The 17,828-nt window shown below is 37.1% G+C and overlaps 1 long non-coding RNA gene across 1 annotated transcript in view; it reads left to right on the top strand.

Annotated features, from left to right (window-relative positions):
- The first annotated feature begins 204 nt into the window (after window positions 1–204).
- The window catches only part of LOC105463328 (uncharacterized), a 110,355-nt gene continuing 92,731 nt past the window's right edge, over window positions 205–17,828 (top strand). The window contains exon 1 of the long non-coding RNA XR_011618294.1: window positions 205–236. This is a non-coding gene — a long non-coding RNA (uncharacterized lncRNA). The remainder of the gene's footprint in view (window positions 237–17,828) is intronic.

Below are 17,828 nucleotides of genomic sequence, written 5' to 3'. Positions count from 1 at the left end.
CAACATGTCCAGCTTGCCTGTGTCCCATAAAGATCCCATTAACAGTTTATCTCATTAACAGCCATTTGTACTCATCAGCTCAGGCTGTGTTTTCCCACTGGGACATCATTTACAGTTCTCTAAACATATTTTCACAACATTCACCTGACAACATCAGCTGAGAGAAAAATCTTCAGACTGCAGAGAAACATCAGGAGGCCATGAATTCTTAATCAACACACCAAATTATGAAAACGGTATGTATATCTCTTTGAAAATATCCTTGGCAATAATTAATCAGGAAAAGAAACAATAGATAGTCCAAAGACTTTGGCTCAGTATCCCACTCGCCAGTTAAGAGGAGATTTCAAGGCATTCGTGTGGTGGCCAAGGTTCACGAATTCTGTCTCCCTTGGGGATTATCACTAGAGAACTTGTGGAAAGAAAAATGGTTTTAGTTTTTTGAAGTTCACAAAGAAGCGGAAACAGTCTAACCAAGAATCACCCGGTGAAAGATCTCCTTTAATGAGCAAATAAAAATGATTTTTAATTAGCACATGTACATAATTTTAAAATGAGACCACACCAAAAAAGAAATCTATTCCCTTAACTGGTAAATAAATAAATCTTCTTCTAATATCCTTTAGCACATTTATTTGTGCAATAATTTACTTTTACATTTCCTTATACAGTGACCCTTAAACTTAAACCAGAGTTTCTGTATCGTACTTCACTCAGATTGCATTTCACTGTACTGGGAACCTGGAGATGCCTGATATGATAACTTAGGCTGTGAATTAAATCTACAGCCACATCCCTTGGTGATGTGGTTGGTACCTATACTGGACTTCCTTGGATAGCCTTTCATTGTGGTTTAGGTCCTTGCTACTCAAGCCTGCTCAGAGTATGGTCTTCAAACCATCAGCATTAGTATCACTTGGGAACTTTGTTAGAAATTCTGGATCTCCTAACCAAATTTTATAAATGACAATCTTGGGGTGCAGTGGAGGACCAGTAATTGCTGTTTTAACAAACATTCCTGGAGATTCTTCTACATGCAAAATGTGAGAAGCACTTGTCTAGGGTATAGTGTTCATAAAATCAAAACTACTTATTTTGCCACATTGCCTCACATCTCATTGCTTTTAGATGGGCTGTAGCCTCTATCATAAAGTTGCTTTACTTCTTTTTTTTTTCACTGTAGCACTCCACGAGCCTTTTTGCGGGCTGGTTCTTATTTGTTGTTTGTGACTTTCTTTAAGGAATTATCTCCAGACCCCAAGATGCACTTATTCTCCCCTCCAGATTAAAGTAGACGCTTTTCTGCTTCCTCTCTTGGCATACCACACGCATCAGAGCAACCATATAAGCCCATTGACAATTATAACACAGTATAAGGTCTTTCCTTCTACTACGGTCAACTCCTGGAAGGCAGAGCTGCAACTTTAAAAACTCCCTGATAATAAAAATAGAGCTTGATTTTTAATAGAATATTTTGTTGATAAAAGGTGGAAGGAGTCTCATTGCCTCCAGAATCGTCCTCGGAATACTTCATTTTTGTTACTGACTGAATTGCTTTGCTTTTTATGTTCCCTCTCCATCTCCTTATGGGACAGCTCTCTCTCCCATTCCCACTCCACCATGTATTTGTTTCTCCCATCTGCCTAGTGAAACTGGTCAAATTACTGTGCATCCTTTGATTTGTCCAGCCCCTTCCCTGAGGCCTGCTCCAAGCCTCCATTGTCTTTTGTCAATATGTGCAGAGTGGTGGGTTAGAAAGAGGTTGGTAAAGGAGACTGCAGGTGACCCTTTATCCTGCTGATTAAGAGATCTTGACTAGTTTGATGAAGAAGCACCATTAAAAACAATAGGCTCAACTTCCATTTCAGGTTAGAGTAAGTAGATGTGCCTTTCTTTTTAACTTTTACTATATACAACTAGAAATTCTGAACATTATATTCAAAACGAATATAAGAATATTCTGGGCCTGGCACGGTGGCTCACGGCTGTAATCCCAGCATTTTGGGAGGCTGAGGCAAGTGGATCACCTGAGGTCAGGAGTTTGAGACCAGCTTTGCCAACATGGTGAAACCCCATCTTTACTAAAAATACAAAAAATTAGCCAGGTGTGGTGGTGGGTGCCTGTAATCGCAGCTACTCAGGAGGCTGAGGCAGGAGAATCGCTTGAACCTGGGAGGTGGAGGTCGCAGTGAGCCGAGATCGTGCCACTGCACTCCAGCCTGGGCAACAAGAGCGAAACTCCATCTTAAAAAAAAAAAAAAAAAAAAAAGAAAAAGAAAAAAGAAAAAAAGAATGCTCTGCAATGTGGAGAGAAGAAGTCAGTCCGACAATGCAGAAATGCCAATGAGTACAGAAAAATAAAATCCACAGTAAAAGCCTTCTCTCTCTAGCCAAAGTATTAGAGAAAAGACAGCACATGAAGAGAGAAAAGTTTTGATAATATTTCACTCCAGACAAACATCACATATAAAACTAAGGCCCTGCCCTCACCAGCCATAGCAAAGGGTGACTGGAGAGCCAGGACTCATCACCACTGAGAAGTAATGAGGTCTTCCCCACATTGTCGGTGGTGGCCATGTGAGAAACACTAGTGAACTACCCCTGCCTCTTCCAGCCAGGGTGGTATCAGCAGAGCCCTTCTGGGCAGCCAGAAGTCCCACCTCCACCCAGCAGTAATGAGGAATCCCTTCCTTCTGGGTGCCAGTGGAAGCTGAGTGGGGAATGTAGACATAAAACCCATCTGGAAGTAGCAAGGTGGTACCTGTACTTCCCTTTTTGAACAGTATGAGAGGAAGCTTGCTAAAACATAAGACTTAAACAAGATCCAGAGACTCAAGACAATATCTAAATGTCTAGGTTTCAATCAAAAACAATTCCTCATACAACGAACCAAGAGAATCTCACTGAAATGAGAAAAGAAAATCAAAAGATACCAATGCTGAGATGATACAGATGTTAGAATTATCTGATGAAAACTTTTAAATAGCCATCATAAAAATGCTTCCATGGGCAATTACAAACATGGTTGAAGTAAGTGAAAAAATAAAAAGTTATAAGGAAGAACCAAACGAAAATTTTAGAACTGAAAAATAATTTTTAAAAAACTCAATGGATGGACTCAACATCATAATGGAAGGAATAGAGGAAATAATCAGTAAACTTGAAAACAGGGCAATAGAAATTACCCAATCAGAACAACAGAGAGAAAACATACTGCAAAAATTACTAGAACTCCAGGAATATGTGGGATTATAGCAAAAATCTTGTGTCATCAGAATCCTAGGAGAGGAGAAAGAGGGTGAGGTTGAAAAGTAATGGAAGAAATAGTGGCTAAAAACTCCTCAAATTTGTCAAGAAACATAAATCTGCAGTATCAGAAGCTGAACAAATCCCAAACAGGATAAACTCAAAGAAATCCATGCCAAGACACATCATAAATAAACTTCTGAAAACTAAAGACAAGGAAAAAAAATCTTAAAAATAGAAAAAAAACATACCTTATTTATGGAGGAAAACAATTAGAACAATGGCAAATTTGTCATCAATGCTGTGGACACCAGAAGGAAATGACACAATATTTTTTCAGGTGCTGAAAAAGAACTATGAGTGTGTGAATATTTATAGCAGTTTTATTTGTAACAGCTAAAAACTGGAAACACCCAAAATATCCTATAATAGGTGAATAGATAAACAAAAGATGGTACATTCCATAATTTGAAATATTACTCAACAATAAAATGGAATGAACTACTGATATACCCAACAACTGGATGGCTCTCAAGGGCATTATGTTGTGTTTTTAAAAACCAGTCTCAAGAGGATACATGCTGCATGATCTTATTTACGTAACATACTTCATGTCACAAAATGATAGAGATAAGGAACAGATTAGTGGTTGCCAGAGGTTAGGTATAATGGGGAGGAGGGCTTGGTATGACTAAAAAGGTAACACTAGGGAGATCATTGTGGTGGGATAATAGTTCTGTATCCTGATTGCTGTGGTGGTTACACAAATCTGCACACCTGATGAAATGGCATAGAAGAATGCACGTACATTGTATCAATGTCAATTTCTAGCTTTTGATCTTATACTATAATTTCTCTAGCTGTAACCACTGTGGGAAACTAGGTCAGTGTATGTGGAATTTCTGCCCAAGGTAATTTATAGATTCAATGCCATCCCCATCAAGCTACCAATGAGTTTCTTCATAGAACTGGAAAAAACTGCTTTAAAGTTCATATGGAACCAAAAAAGAGCCCACATCTCCAAGACAATCCTAAGTCAAAAGAACAAAGCTGGAGGCATCACGCTACCTGACTTCAAACTATACTACAAGGCTACAGTAACCAAAACAGCATGGTACTGGTACCAAAACAGAGATATAGACCAATGGAACAGAACAGAGTCCTCAGAAATAATACCACACATCTACAGCCATCTGATCTTTGACAAACCTGAGAGAAACAAGAAATGGGGAAAGGATTCCCTATTTAATAAATGGTGCTGGGAAAATTGGCTAGCCATAAGTAGAAAGCTGAAACTGGATCCTTTCCTTACTCCTTATACGAAAATTAATTCAAGATGGATTAGAGACTTAAATGTTAGACCTAATACCATAAAAATCCTAGAGGAAAACCTAGGTAGTACCATTCAGGACATAGGCATGGGCAAAGACTTCATGTCTAAAACACCAAAAGCAATGGCAGCAAAAGCCAAAATTGACAAATGGGATCTCATTGAATTAAAGAGCTTCTGCACAGCAAAAGAAACTACCATCAGAGTGAACAGGCAACCTACAGAATGGGAGAAAATTTTTGCAATCTACTCATCTGACAAAGGGCTAATATCCAGAACCTACAAAGAACTCAAACAAATTTACAAGAAAAAAACAAACAACCCCATCAAAAAGTGGGCAAAGGATATGAACAGACATTTCTCAAAAGAAGACATTCATACAGCCAACACACATGAAAAAATGCTCATCATCACTGGCCATCAGAGAAATGCAAATCAAAACCACAATGAGATACCATCTCACACCAGTTAGAATGGCGATCATTAAAAAGTCAGGAAACAACAGGTGCTGGAGAGGATGTGGAGAAATAGGAACACTTTTACACTGTTGGTGGGATTGTAAACTAGTTCAACCATTATGGAAAACAGTATGGCGATTCCTCAAGGATCTAGAACTAGATGTACCATATGACCCAGCCATCCCATTACTGGGTATATACCCAAAGGATTATAAATTATGCTGCTATAAAGACACATGCACACGTATGTTTATCGCAGCACTATTCACAATAGCAAAGACTTGGAATCAACCCAAATGTCCATCAGTGACAGATTGGATTAAGAAAATGTGGCACATATACACCAGGGAATACTATGCAGCCATCAAAAAGGATGAGTTTGCGTCCTTTGTAGGGACATGGATGCAGCTGGAAACCATCATTCTTAGCAAACTATCACAAGAACAGAAAACCAAACACCGCATGTTCTCACTCATAGGTGGGAACTGAACAATGAGATCACTCGGACTCAGGAAGGGGAACATCACACACAGGGGCCTATCATGGGGAGGGGGGAGGGGGGAGGGATTGCATTGGGAGTTATACCTGATGTAAATGATGAGTTGATGGGTGCAGCACACCAACATGGCACAAGTATACATATGTAACAAACCTGCACGTTATGCACATGTACACTACAACTTAAAGTATAATAATAATAAATAAATTAAAAAAACAACAACAACAACAATAGGCTTACTATTTGGCATTAGACAAAGAGATAGGAAATGGTGTTGGAGGTGACAGTAAGACTTCAGGCACTTCAGTGCCAGAGCCAGAGAGAACTCAAGAAAGAATATATGCAGGTTGAAAGGAATCCTGGAGAGAGTTGGAAACTTTTTCTTTTGTAAGCACTAGGATGCAGAGAAGCCCCACATTGGACTGTGAAATCCCTAACAGCCATGATCATGATGTGATGTATGTGACAACTGCACAGAACAAATAAAAATATCTGTGGACTGAACAAATGAATAAATGAGAGTGTCAGGTCCTACAGAGTGGCTTGTTGGTGGCAGGCAGAAAGAAGAGCTAGAAACAGGCTTTGAGAGGACCAAGAATTACATCCAGTCTCATACAGGTGCCTGTCCGAAGCTATCCTAGGTTAACCTTCTAGTTTTCTGAATGTATGGATTCTAGTGTTTCAAAGTAGGAGGGAGAAAAGGAAAAGGCTTAAAACCTCAGTTAATGTCAAAGCAGTCAATCTCTGGCCAGACTTGTGGTGTCAGGATCAGTATTCTGTGTGCTTAGGCATTTATTCTACTTTTGTAAGTTCTTCATTTCCTTTTAGATTCTTGGTGAAGTTCCTTATAAATTTTTAATTCATCATGACTATCGTAAGTCAGAATGACCTGCTTATGCCCAGAAGAACTCAGAAGACAAGCATTGAGGCCAGGACATAGCAGCAGGAGTTTTTCAAGCTAGACATCAGGAAAAAAACTAAGGGAGATGATGCTGTTAATGAGGTGGACCCTCTTAGAGAGAGATGTCAGAGAAAGGTATGGCCTCTGCTTTCATTCCAAGAGGACTGGTCATTTTTATGGGCCCTGGATATTGCTCAGTGTGTAGATGTATTAGTCCAATCTGATTTTCTTGGGCCTGTCTGCAATATAAAAGTACATAACAATAGAGTAAAATACACTTACAGTATTGCTGCTATCCTCCAGAAGGGATCAGCATGCAATTCAGAGAGAATAACAGATAACAAGAATGTCTCATAAAACAGTCAACAACCTGTACAATCACTTCATGGAGAGTAACACATACTTGATTTCAAAGCCACAGAGCTGAAGTGGCCACTTGGATTTTAAAACTAATGCAAAATGCATTAAGAATCCATCCTAAAACATTTTTGAAGTGAAGATCAAATCTACATATTTTCAGTCAATGCTTTTGTAACTGTCATGTGAACTTTAGGACATCAAACAGTCAGATATTTTTTGAATACCTACTGAAGCAAAGAATTTTAGGTATTGAGGATCATAGAAAGAAGTAATTTTGCTGGAGGTTTTAAAAAGTGTGTGTGTGTGTGTGAGAGAGAGAGAGAGAGAGAGAGAGAAAGGGAGAGAGAGATAGAGATGTTCTCTCCTTCACCTTAGACATCTACTCCCACAGCCTTAAAAGTTGCATATGACCTCAGTCCATTTATTTATTCATTCATTCTACAAAATTGTCTCCAGAACTAACTACATATCAGGTATTGTGAAAGGATAAATATTTCCTAAAAGACATGAAAGAAAGATTCAAGAAGAAAAAACATGTGAGCAGGTGGAGGAAAATTCAAGCCAGGGAACAGGAGGCTAGAGGATGGAATGATGAAAGGGGAACAACAGAAAAATGTAATCATTTCTGGAGATACTCAACAGAAAGGGATTCTGACATCTTGAAAGAAGTTGCACAGGCACCAGGAAACATGAATAATCCAATGACCATCCAAAAGGACACTGAGCTCCTTAGGTTGGGGGTTAAGTCCTCCTTATTTCCTTTTGATTAACCTATGCCCAGTATAGAATCTTCTCCATAGTAAGCATTGAGTAAATATTAGTTCAATGAACGAATGAATAAGGAAAGTTGGTACTTCTTTTCTGAGAAACACAGAAATGCTATATACAAATCTGATAAGACTTATTTAGGGGTACACTGCCTTCCTACAGAACCTTTCAAGACTTACCAAAACCGCTGGCTGATGCCCAAGCAAGAAAGTCAAAGAAGTGATGGAAACATCCCGGAGCCCCAAGGTCTTTCACTTTTTCTTTACAGGATTTGACTTCAAAGTCTTTAGAGAAATTCTTCTATTTTCTTCCAGGTTAGGTAAAGATTATAATTTTCAAAAAGAAAACTACTATAGCCCATTGTTTTCTGTCTTTAAGTATTTGGAAAACTACTGTGAATAATGGAAATGTATAGTAGCTGTTAATATACATGGGATTGGGGCTTTGGAGAAGCTGATCCCACCAAAATGCAAAAGATCCTCAAAAAGTATTGTGAACACCTGTATGCACATAAACTAGAAAAATCTAGAGGAAATGAATAAATGTTTGGAAACACACAATCTCCTAAGTTTGAGTCAGGAAGAAATTGAAACCCTGACCAGGCCAATATCAAATTCCAAAATTGAATAAGTAATAAAAAACCTTCACCAAAAAATTCCCTAGACCAGATGGATTCGCCGCTGAATCAGATGTACAAAAATATCCAGTAGTACCAATTCTACTGAAAACTATTCCAAAATATCAAAGAGGAAGGATTCCTCCCTAACTCATTCTATGAAACCAGCATTACTCTGATACCAAAACCTAGCAAAGACGCAATGAGAGAAGAAAACTACAGGCCTACATTTCTGATGAACATGTTCATAAATCTCCAACAAAATACCTGCAAACCAAATCCAAGAGCACATTAAAAAGTTAATTCACCATAATAAAATAGACTTCATTCCAGGGATGCAAAGTTGGTTCAACATACAGAAATCAATAAGTGTGATTCACCATATAAACAGAATTAAAAGCAAAGACTATCTGATAATCTCAATAGATGCAGAAAAATCTTTTGATAAAATCCAACATCCCTTCATGATTTAAAAAAAAAAAAAACCTGAAGAAATTAAGCTTCAAAGGAACCTACCTCAAAATAATAAGAGTCAACTATGACAAACCTGCAGCCTACATCATACTGAATGAACAAAAACTGGAAACATTCCCCTTGAAAAATGGAACAAGGCAAGGATGCTCACTCTCACCACTCCTGCTTAATGTAGTAATGGCGGTGCTAATCAGAGCAGTTGGGCAAGAGAAAGAAATAAAAATCATCCAAGTAGGAAAAGAAGGTGAACTATCTCTCTTCATGAATGATGTGACTATATACCTAGAAATACCTAAAGATTATGCCAAAAAGCCTCCTGAAAATGATAAACAACTCCAGTAAAGTTTCAGGATACAAAACCAATTGCAAAAATCAGTAGCATTTTTATACAGCAATAACATTCAAACTGAGAGTCAAATCAAGAACGCAATCTCATTTGCAATAGCTAGAAAGAAGTAAAATACTTAGGAATACATTTAACCAAGGAGGTGAAAAATCTCTACAAAAAGAACTACAAAACCCTGCTGAAAGAAATCATAGATGACCCAAACATGTGGAAAAGCATTCCGTGCTCATGGATTGGAAGAAACAATATTAAAATGTCCACACTGCCCAGAGCAATCTACAGATTCAACACTATTCCTATCATGCTACCAATGTTATTTTTCACAAAACTAGAAAAAACTATTTTCAAATTCATATGGAACCAAGAAAGAGCCTGAATAGCTAAAGTGATCCTAAGCAAAAAGAACAAAGTCAGAAGCATCACATTACCTGACTTCAAACTATACTCAAAGGCTATGGTAACCAAAACAGCAATGTACTGGTACAGAAACAGGCACATACACCAATGGAACAATATGTAGAACTCAGAAATAAAGCCATATACCTACAGCCATCTGATTTTGGACAAAGTCAACAAAAATAAGCAATGGGGGAGATGACTCCCTATTTGGTTAATTGTGCTGGAGTGGCTGGCTAGCCGTATGCAAAAGAATGAAACCGGACTCCTACCTTTCGCTATATACGAAAATTAAGATTAATTAAAGATTTAAATGTAAGACGTCAAACTATAAGAATTCTAGAAGAAAACCTAGGAACCACCGTTCTGGACATCAGTCTTAGAAAAGAATTTATGACTAAGTCCTCAAAAGCAATTGTAACAAAAGTGAAAATTGTCAAGTGGGACCTAATTAAACTAAACAGCTTCTGCACAGCAAAAGAAACTATCAACAGAGTAAACAAACAACCTACAGAATAGGAGAAAATATTGGCAAACCATGAATCTGAGAAAGATCTGTCATCCAGAATCTATATGGAATGTAAACAGTGGAACAAACAAAAAACAAATAACCCTATTTAAAAATTGGCAAAAGTCATGAACACACACTTCTCAAAAGAAAACATATAAATGGTCAACAAATGTAAAAAAAAGCTCAACATCACTAATCATCAGAGAAATGCAAATCAAAACCACAATGAGATACCAGCTCACATCAGTCAGCATGGCTGTTATTAAAAAGTAAAAAAACAATAGATGCTGGCGAGGCTATGGAGAAAGGGAAACACTTATACACTGTTGGTGGGAATGTAAATTAGTTCAGCCATTGTGGAAAGCAGTTTGGCAATTTCTCAAAGAACTTAAAACAGAAATACCATTCAACCCAGAAATCCTATTACTGAGTACATATCAAAAATAAAAGAAAAAATTCTACCAAAAAGACACATGCATTCACATGCTCATTGCAGCTCTATTCACAATAGCAAAGACATGAAATCGACCTCGTTGCCCATCAGCAGTGGATTTGATAAAGAAAATGTGGCACATTTACACCGTGGAATCCTACAAGACTGTAACAAAGAATGAAATCATGTCCTTTGTAGCAACATGGATGCAGCTGGAGGCTATTATCCTAAGCAGATTAACTCAGGAACAGAAAACCAAATACCACATGTTCTCGCTAAACACTGGGTATTCACAAACATAAAGATAGCAACAATAGACACTGGAGACTTCTAGAGGGGGAGTCAGGGGAGCAAGCGTTGAAAAACTATTGGGTACTATGCTCAGTACCTAGGTGATAGGATCAATCGTACTCCAAACCTCAGCATCTTGCAATATATGCAGGTAACAAACCTGCACATGTACCCCTGAATCTAAAGTAAAAGTTAAAATTATGAAAATAGAAAATAAAGTCTTCAGCTTAAAAAATGAAAAAAATAAATTCTAAACTTTTCTTGCCTTTTCCATATCTTTTATGTATTTTTTGGAAGATTGTGTTGACTTTATCTTCCATCTTCAGTATACTTTTTAGAAATTTCAGCAATCATCTTATTCATTTATTTTATAAAGCTCTTTCTTGTTCTTTGTTCATTTTCACGGTCTCCTTTTTCTATCAATTAAATAACATTATTAATCTTTCCAAATACTTTTTTTTTCTTATTGCGCATTTATTTGGATCTCTCTGCTTCATGATATACACTTTTTAAAAATACCTGTTGATATGTGGTAAAAAGAGGCAAAAAAGAGAAAGAGAAATAAAACCAGACTGGGAGACCTAGGTCAATTAGCTTCTAGGTAGAGGGATAAGTTTTTATTCCTTATTATGATATTCCCTGAAAATAATTCCAAACAGTCATCACTGGTCACTGCCTTGTGGCAACTGGGCCTCAGTGGGATTTTACCTGGAATGAGAGACTCCCATTTCTGTGCAAATTTTAACTTCCTTTCATTAATTCTATTAATGCCTCATTTACCAATGATTGTTAGATAATTACTCTATTTTAAAAATAGTCTTGCTTGCTAAACAGGGACTAAAAGTGTTTTGACAGTAATATTAACTTATTTTGCAGAGATAATCCACCTTGTAGTAGTTATGGAAAATAAATATAATGTGTTAGCGGTGCCATTAGCTTTTTTTCTGTATTGCGAAACTGAATCATCAATTTTGAATAATAAAACTTTGAGCTACATAAGAAACATCAAGCTTGTTCGTTCGTGTTCAAAACTCACAACCAAATACCTTTATGTTTCCTCTTCACATTTGCTCCCTAATTATATCAGTGGCCTTTACTGGTGTATGTTATAACTCCTGGTTTCTCTAAAATGAATATCTGACATTCTCTAAAACCCTCTATGAAAGGGCATTCCTGTGGGGATATATGTTTTTTGTGACGCTAGGGCCCTATGAGAAGAGGTGGCATTTGGGGATCCCTAGACACTGACTCTACTCCCTCTCATGAAGATGAGATGTCACCTTGATGATGCCGAGTTTGTTTTACAAACTGGCTCTTTGGTTAGCATTCTAGCAGAATAAAAGGGCATACTCAAACTGGGCAATTTGAGGAAAGTGTAATAAAGGGAATATTTTTAAATGCATGGGCATAGGAATAAGAAAACCAACAAAGGATAGTGCAGTTCTCCACATCTAGCAGTAGTGAGGAACCATAACCATCACTAGGCCTGAATGGGCAAGAGGAGGGCACAGAGACAGGATCTATATTAAGAGGGCAGCCTGATAGAAACAGCTTTCCATAAAAAGAAGCAGCCAATCCATGGTGATCCTGTAGAGAGGCAACCAGGGAAGTAAAATATCCCAGCCTGATTCTTCTCTCATCTTTCCGTCTCAGTCAGTGTCTCTCATTGGCTGAAGCCAACCAGAAGCCAGAGGGCAATGGAGCCTGTTGACAGAGTTCATACAGGTCAGTTTCCTGGAGTGCAGAGCAGGGTGGGGAAGGCCAGAGTGGATTTGAGACAGACAATGGAAAATATTCAGCACACCATGAAAAGCTCATGCTTGTAAACAATTTCTTAAATAGAGTAGTTGGTGTCACTTCTTCTGGAATGGTAATGTTAAGTCCATGAATTCAGAAGGAAGTAGTATAGTGAGATCTGGCTTACTTTTCAATTCTGGAGGACTCTACCTGCATGGAGAATGGCATAGGCAGTTTCGTATTCTGCAGAAAAGCCAGGCATGACAGGAAAGCCATGTGAAGATGTGTTACATCTGCTCATACTCTGCATGGTTACCTCATTCTATATCGTTGGTAAAATTATTTTAAACTTCTGTCCTAAGTGAATATATGTCTGTCTGTGTATTTAGTTTTTTCTTCCATTAATTCACAATGTACCTGAAACACTATACCTTCATATTTCTCAAACACATAAATATTTCATGGTATACATATACTTATTCTTTAACCATAGAAATAGATACCACTTAATTCTGCTAAAGATTATACTTTATGAAACACAGGTGGAATATGATTCATTTGATTACTGTTGACACTAGTATTTAATTTCCATAATTAACATCCATATTCATTGATAATGTTAATAAAAGCATCCTAAGTATCTTTGGATGGAGAGGAACCCTGGGTAGTGGCCAAGTGAAGGCAGGAGAGACAGCTGGGAATAAAAGAAACTGATGAAGAAAGGTAAAGTATTTGAAGTAGAGTGCTGAATTTCTGTTGCTGCAGAGTAAATCCTGACATGGGTGCATTAACTTGGGATAAGGATTGTTAGCCAGAAACAGATCTAGGTTTTGTGGGACCTGAAGATGATACAATTTGGAGGATCCTCTCTAAGAAAAACAATTCAAACTTATAAATGTGAAGTTCTATATGAAAGTGAAATGTCTTGAGAAATTGCATTAAATACATTTTAAGAAATCAACATCACAAACATCAAAGAATCTTGAAACACAACGTAATAGCACTATAAATTAGTTACCTTACATATCTCTATAATACTTTTCTCTTTATATTTTGGCTGTGTGCTGCTTCATTACCTCTTCGTATACAATCTTTTTATATCATTTTCTATAAAGAGAATAGAAGGTAATTCAGTCTTTCCTCTAGTGTGTTTTTGTTCCTCTATCTTTATATTTCTCATGCTGGGAACTATAGTTTGTGTTCTTATTCCATAAAAACTTTGGCCCTGCATTGGCGTAGTAGTTCTGGGTTAGTTGCACAATGGATCGCAGAAGTATTTCTGGAACCCATTCTTACTCTTGATTGGCTAACAATAGCTTAACTCTACACAGGGACTGTCTCCCACCTAAATATACCTCGCTAACTCCAAATTAAAATTAAGCCCAACTCAAGTTCCCTCTAAGATGTCTGTGGCCACTCCATTGCTACCTGACAGGAGTAGAAATGTGACAGAATGGAAAATTGTCATAAAAAGAGTCAGTGGTCTTAGCAGATCATGATTAAAATATCTTATTTTGCAATTATTCCAAAATACATAATGTTAATACATTGCTTGTGCCTCTTCTATGGCCTTGGAAAGGAACTGTGTAAGTTTTACTTGCTTCGTGATAAATTCAACTTTAGGTAATTGAAATAAACTGCACAGTGCTTCACCTTCCTCCTGTGGAAGTAACAAGAAGAGGATTCAGGGTGGAATCAGTTCTGCTGCTTCTCCCATAGAGTGAAGGTAGAATTGGGAAATTAAAGTTCTCATTTTTGCCCATTCATCACTCAGCCTGGCATGGGCCAGGGCATGGGGTTTGGCGGGGAGGAATGCTTGTAATACTAGCTATGATAGCTTATTCATGTATTCAATCATTCAACATGTATTTGATGATTATGTGTCAGGCATTATTAGAGATAATAGTGTCATTCCTATCACAATGGTGAGTAAAACAGATGCAATCTCTGTTTTCAGTGATCTTAAAGTCTAAAGGAGGACAGACAAATTACCATTCCATCTTTAAGTAAAACAAATGTGTGAAAAGTAATAGAATAATTTGTCTACCATCCTGTCCATACCTTGGCACAAAGCACTGGTAATCCCAGAAAAATAGTTCTCTAAAGTCCCATTCATGGCCTTGGAATCTGTGGTCTCTTTCTGTTCCTAAAACATGGCAGAAAGGGAAGGCAAGAACTCCAAATTGGAGTGGGGAGTGTAGAAGCTGAGAAATCAACCACATCTCCAAGTCTTTGTTCTTTGCAGTCTTGTGCTTTATTGGATTGTGGACAATATAGAAGGGGTATAATTTCCTATATTCAACCCATCAGTGACAAAAGATAAGAGAATAGGTACTACATGAAGCTTCTCTTCTTCTAGTCTCTCATGTCATTCCTATCACAATGGCTGTAAAACATTGGTTGGCAGTGTGAAGGCTTGCATTATTGAATAGAGAGGAAGATAAAAGATTTCCCTCTATGTTCATTCTTGCCACAGACTTTCAGAAAACTATCTAATTTCTTAGCACCTCAGCTGCATACCAGTGAAATGAGGCCAACTATACAAATTCCTTACTTATCTAATTGGGATACAAACTGCTGCAAGAATTACAGCTGTGAATGAGTGAATTCCAGAGGACTTGTCTGTGGTTACAGAAAATAGGCAGAACTCCGTGGGCCCTCAAGAAAGAATAACCGTACAAAGTTGTACATAACCAAAGAGGAATAATTTTTTTAAAGAAAATCCTTAGGCAGAAAGGGTTTTTAATCAATATTGAATGTTGAATCAATATTAAAATCAGTACTCTCTATGGCCAAGCCATGCATACTGCTCTCATAGGTCTCTGATTGATCTTTTTGTCTTGAGATATACCTTCACAGGAATGTCAGTATTCTGGAAATGGCGATGAGAATTCTACTACCAGGTAAACACTCAAGGAGGTATGAATATGCAAATGACCTATTGTATCTACCATGCACAATACACTTCTTAAAGTCTGTTAAGCTCTTACTAGGCCAAGCCATGTGATCTTTGGATGCATCAAAGCTCAGGAAAAAACAGTTTGAATCCTGGCTCTGCAACTTTCTGGGTTTCTGTGACCTTGGACTAGTTACCTAACATCTGTGAACTTCAGTTTCCTTGGCCTATGAAATAAGGATAGCAATAACTCTTGCAGGATTGCTTAATTATTTAAAAAATTTATGCTCATATAAAGCATGTGTTATAAAGCAGGCGCTCAATGAATGGTAAGTATTATTTATTATAAACTTGAACACAAGCATAAGCTTTTTAAAATTATTTTTTCTTTCCAGTATTTAAACTTTGGGCTAAGAGAGATTTTATCATAAGGTTATTATGATTTGTAAACATGAACCAACTTCTCTATACCAATTATTTTGCTGGGAAGTAAGCAAGGTCATAAATCAATAATGACTCTTGCAACCTCAGGACTTATTGATCTTTCCGTTTGTCTTCTGTAATGTTCCTGGAAAACTCAATTATTTTGGGAAGTTATCCAAACTAGTTTACCCAGTATTCTATATTAGTGTTATTAGTAACAAGTTATGAAAGCATTTGATTGATTTTCTTGGAAAACAATCCCTTTAGAGTAAAATAGAGATATTTATTCTATAAATGTCTTAGCATATTACATTTCTTAAAAAGAACAAGTTGAGACAAGCAGCTAGAGATTCTAGAATCACGTGCTTCTGATAAATTCCACTTTTCTGGGCACCACGGTCGAGAGTGCTAATAAACACTTTAGGAAAAATTCTAGAGATATGTGAATCCTGTCTATCTTATGGGGCTGGACATTGGTGATGATTTAAAGTAGACATATCTTTTAATGTATCCGGTGTTGTTCTCCAATACTCAGTATAGTGCTTGGTGTGGAGTAAGTACCCAGTAAATGTTGGTTAGATGAATGAATAAATGAGTGAATGAAAGCATCAACAAATAAATCACAAATGCATAAGTACTTACCCACTGTAAATGCTTGTGAAGGTGGCTCTACTTTCCTTCTCAGTACAAACGTTGTCTTGGATTTATAATGATGTCTAAAAGGCCTGTTTCTTTAACACTGAACTCTATCAGCAAATTCAACTGCCTCTCTGTTCCCTTTTTCAATTTAGTCTGTTTGATAAGAAGTAGTCACTAAGATGCATACAACTTTTCTTTATGATGGTGAGGTAGCTTGAATTTGAGCCTAATATTTGGAAGGCCGAAGGGAGCTATTTATTAAAACAAAACGGGGTATGGAAGAGGTTAGTGATTCCCCAAATTTGTCTGATGGAAGAATCACTTGATGTACATGTTAAAAATACAAATTCATAGGTGTCAGCCAAGAATCTCCAAAAACAATACACCAAGTGCTTCTTATGACCAGGCAGGTTGGGCAAAGACTGGGATAGGGTATGGCTGTCACCTTACTATCAGAAGACCAATGGAGCTTGCTTGAGGTAACAATTTTCCTTACCTTCTGTTTTCTCAGACTTAATATAGGGATATCAGTATCTCTGAACATATCAAAGGGATTCTAAGAGAATCATAAGAGGATTAACTTTCAAACCTTTATACTGTATGCAAACTTTTGAAATCTATCCTAAAGATAGTAACAAACCCATCAGGATTGCAGTGTTTCTGAGAGAGGACACCTTCATAGTTTGACAAATCCTTGTTTGGCAACCTCTCATGTGACCTTTCCAAAATCACTGTGGCTAACCCACACTAACTAGGAGCTCCCAGCCTACCTTGTTTGTCACTATTTCCCTGGAAATGAGCTACTATATTTGTGCAATTAATAAATGTTTAAATGTAGAAAAATGTATGTCTTTGCCAAAGGAAAACACGAGCCTAGTCTATTAGCAGGTTACTATTAGAAATTAATCATTTCTATTTGCCTGATTTTCTTGTCTAGACTAATATTCTGTCATTAGCAAATGCTCCTACAGGTATATTGAGAAGAAAATAAAAACAACAAAAACAGTTGTCACTACATTAATAACCATCGTAATATTAATACCTTTTTAACTCAGTATGTGTCCGGGCATTTTTGCTAGAATTGGGAATTTGCATTCGTGGAATAAGACTTCTGCAATGTAAAATGAAGGTGATAAATGTAATGTTAACCTAGCCAAGAAAGTACACTTGGTCCCTTCATGGTTATTGCCTTATAAGATCTAGGTATGAAGAAAGATTTTCCCTTTATTTTAATGATAAAAATTATTATTAATAAAAATATTATGAGAAAAGCTTTGAGATAAGTGTTTTACATGCTGTATTTCTCTTAAACTTCATGACATCCTTCTGGAGCAAGTATTATTATCATCATCATCATTTTACAAATGAGGACATTGAGGCTAAAAAAGTTATAACTTGCCAGAGGTCTTTCAGCTAAGTGACAAAGTCAGAATATGTATTCATCTCCGCAAAACTCCGGAAGCCAAATTCTTAATTACCATCATTTATTGATTCTTAACCAAAA

The sequence above is a fragment of the Macaca nemestrina genome, chromosome X, assembly GCF_043159975.1.
Source record: "Macaca nemestrina isolate mMacNem1 chromosome X, mMacNem.hap1, whole genome shotgun sequence".
Taxonomy (NCBI): domain Eukaryota; kingdom Metazoa; phylum Chordata; class Mammalia; order Primates; family Cercopithecidae; genus Macaca; species Macaca nemestrina.
Note: the sequence above shows the minus strand (reverse complement) of the source record. Positions and strands in the feature narration are given on the sequence as shown.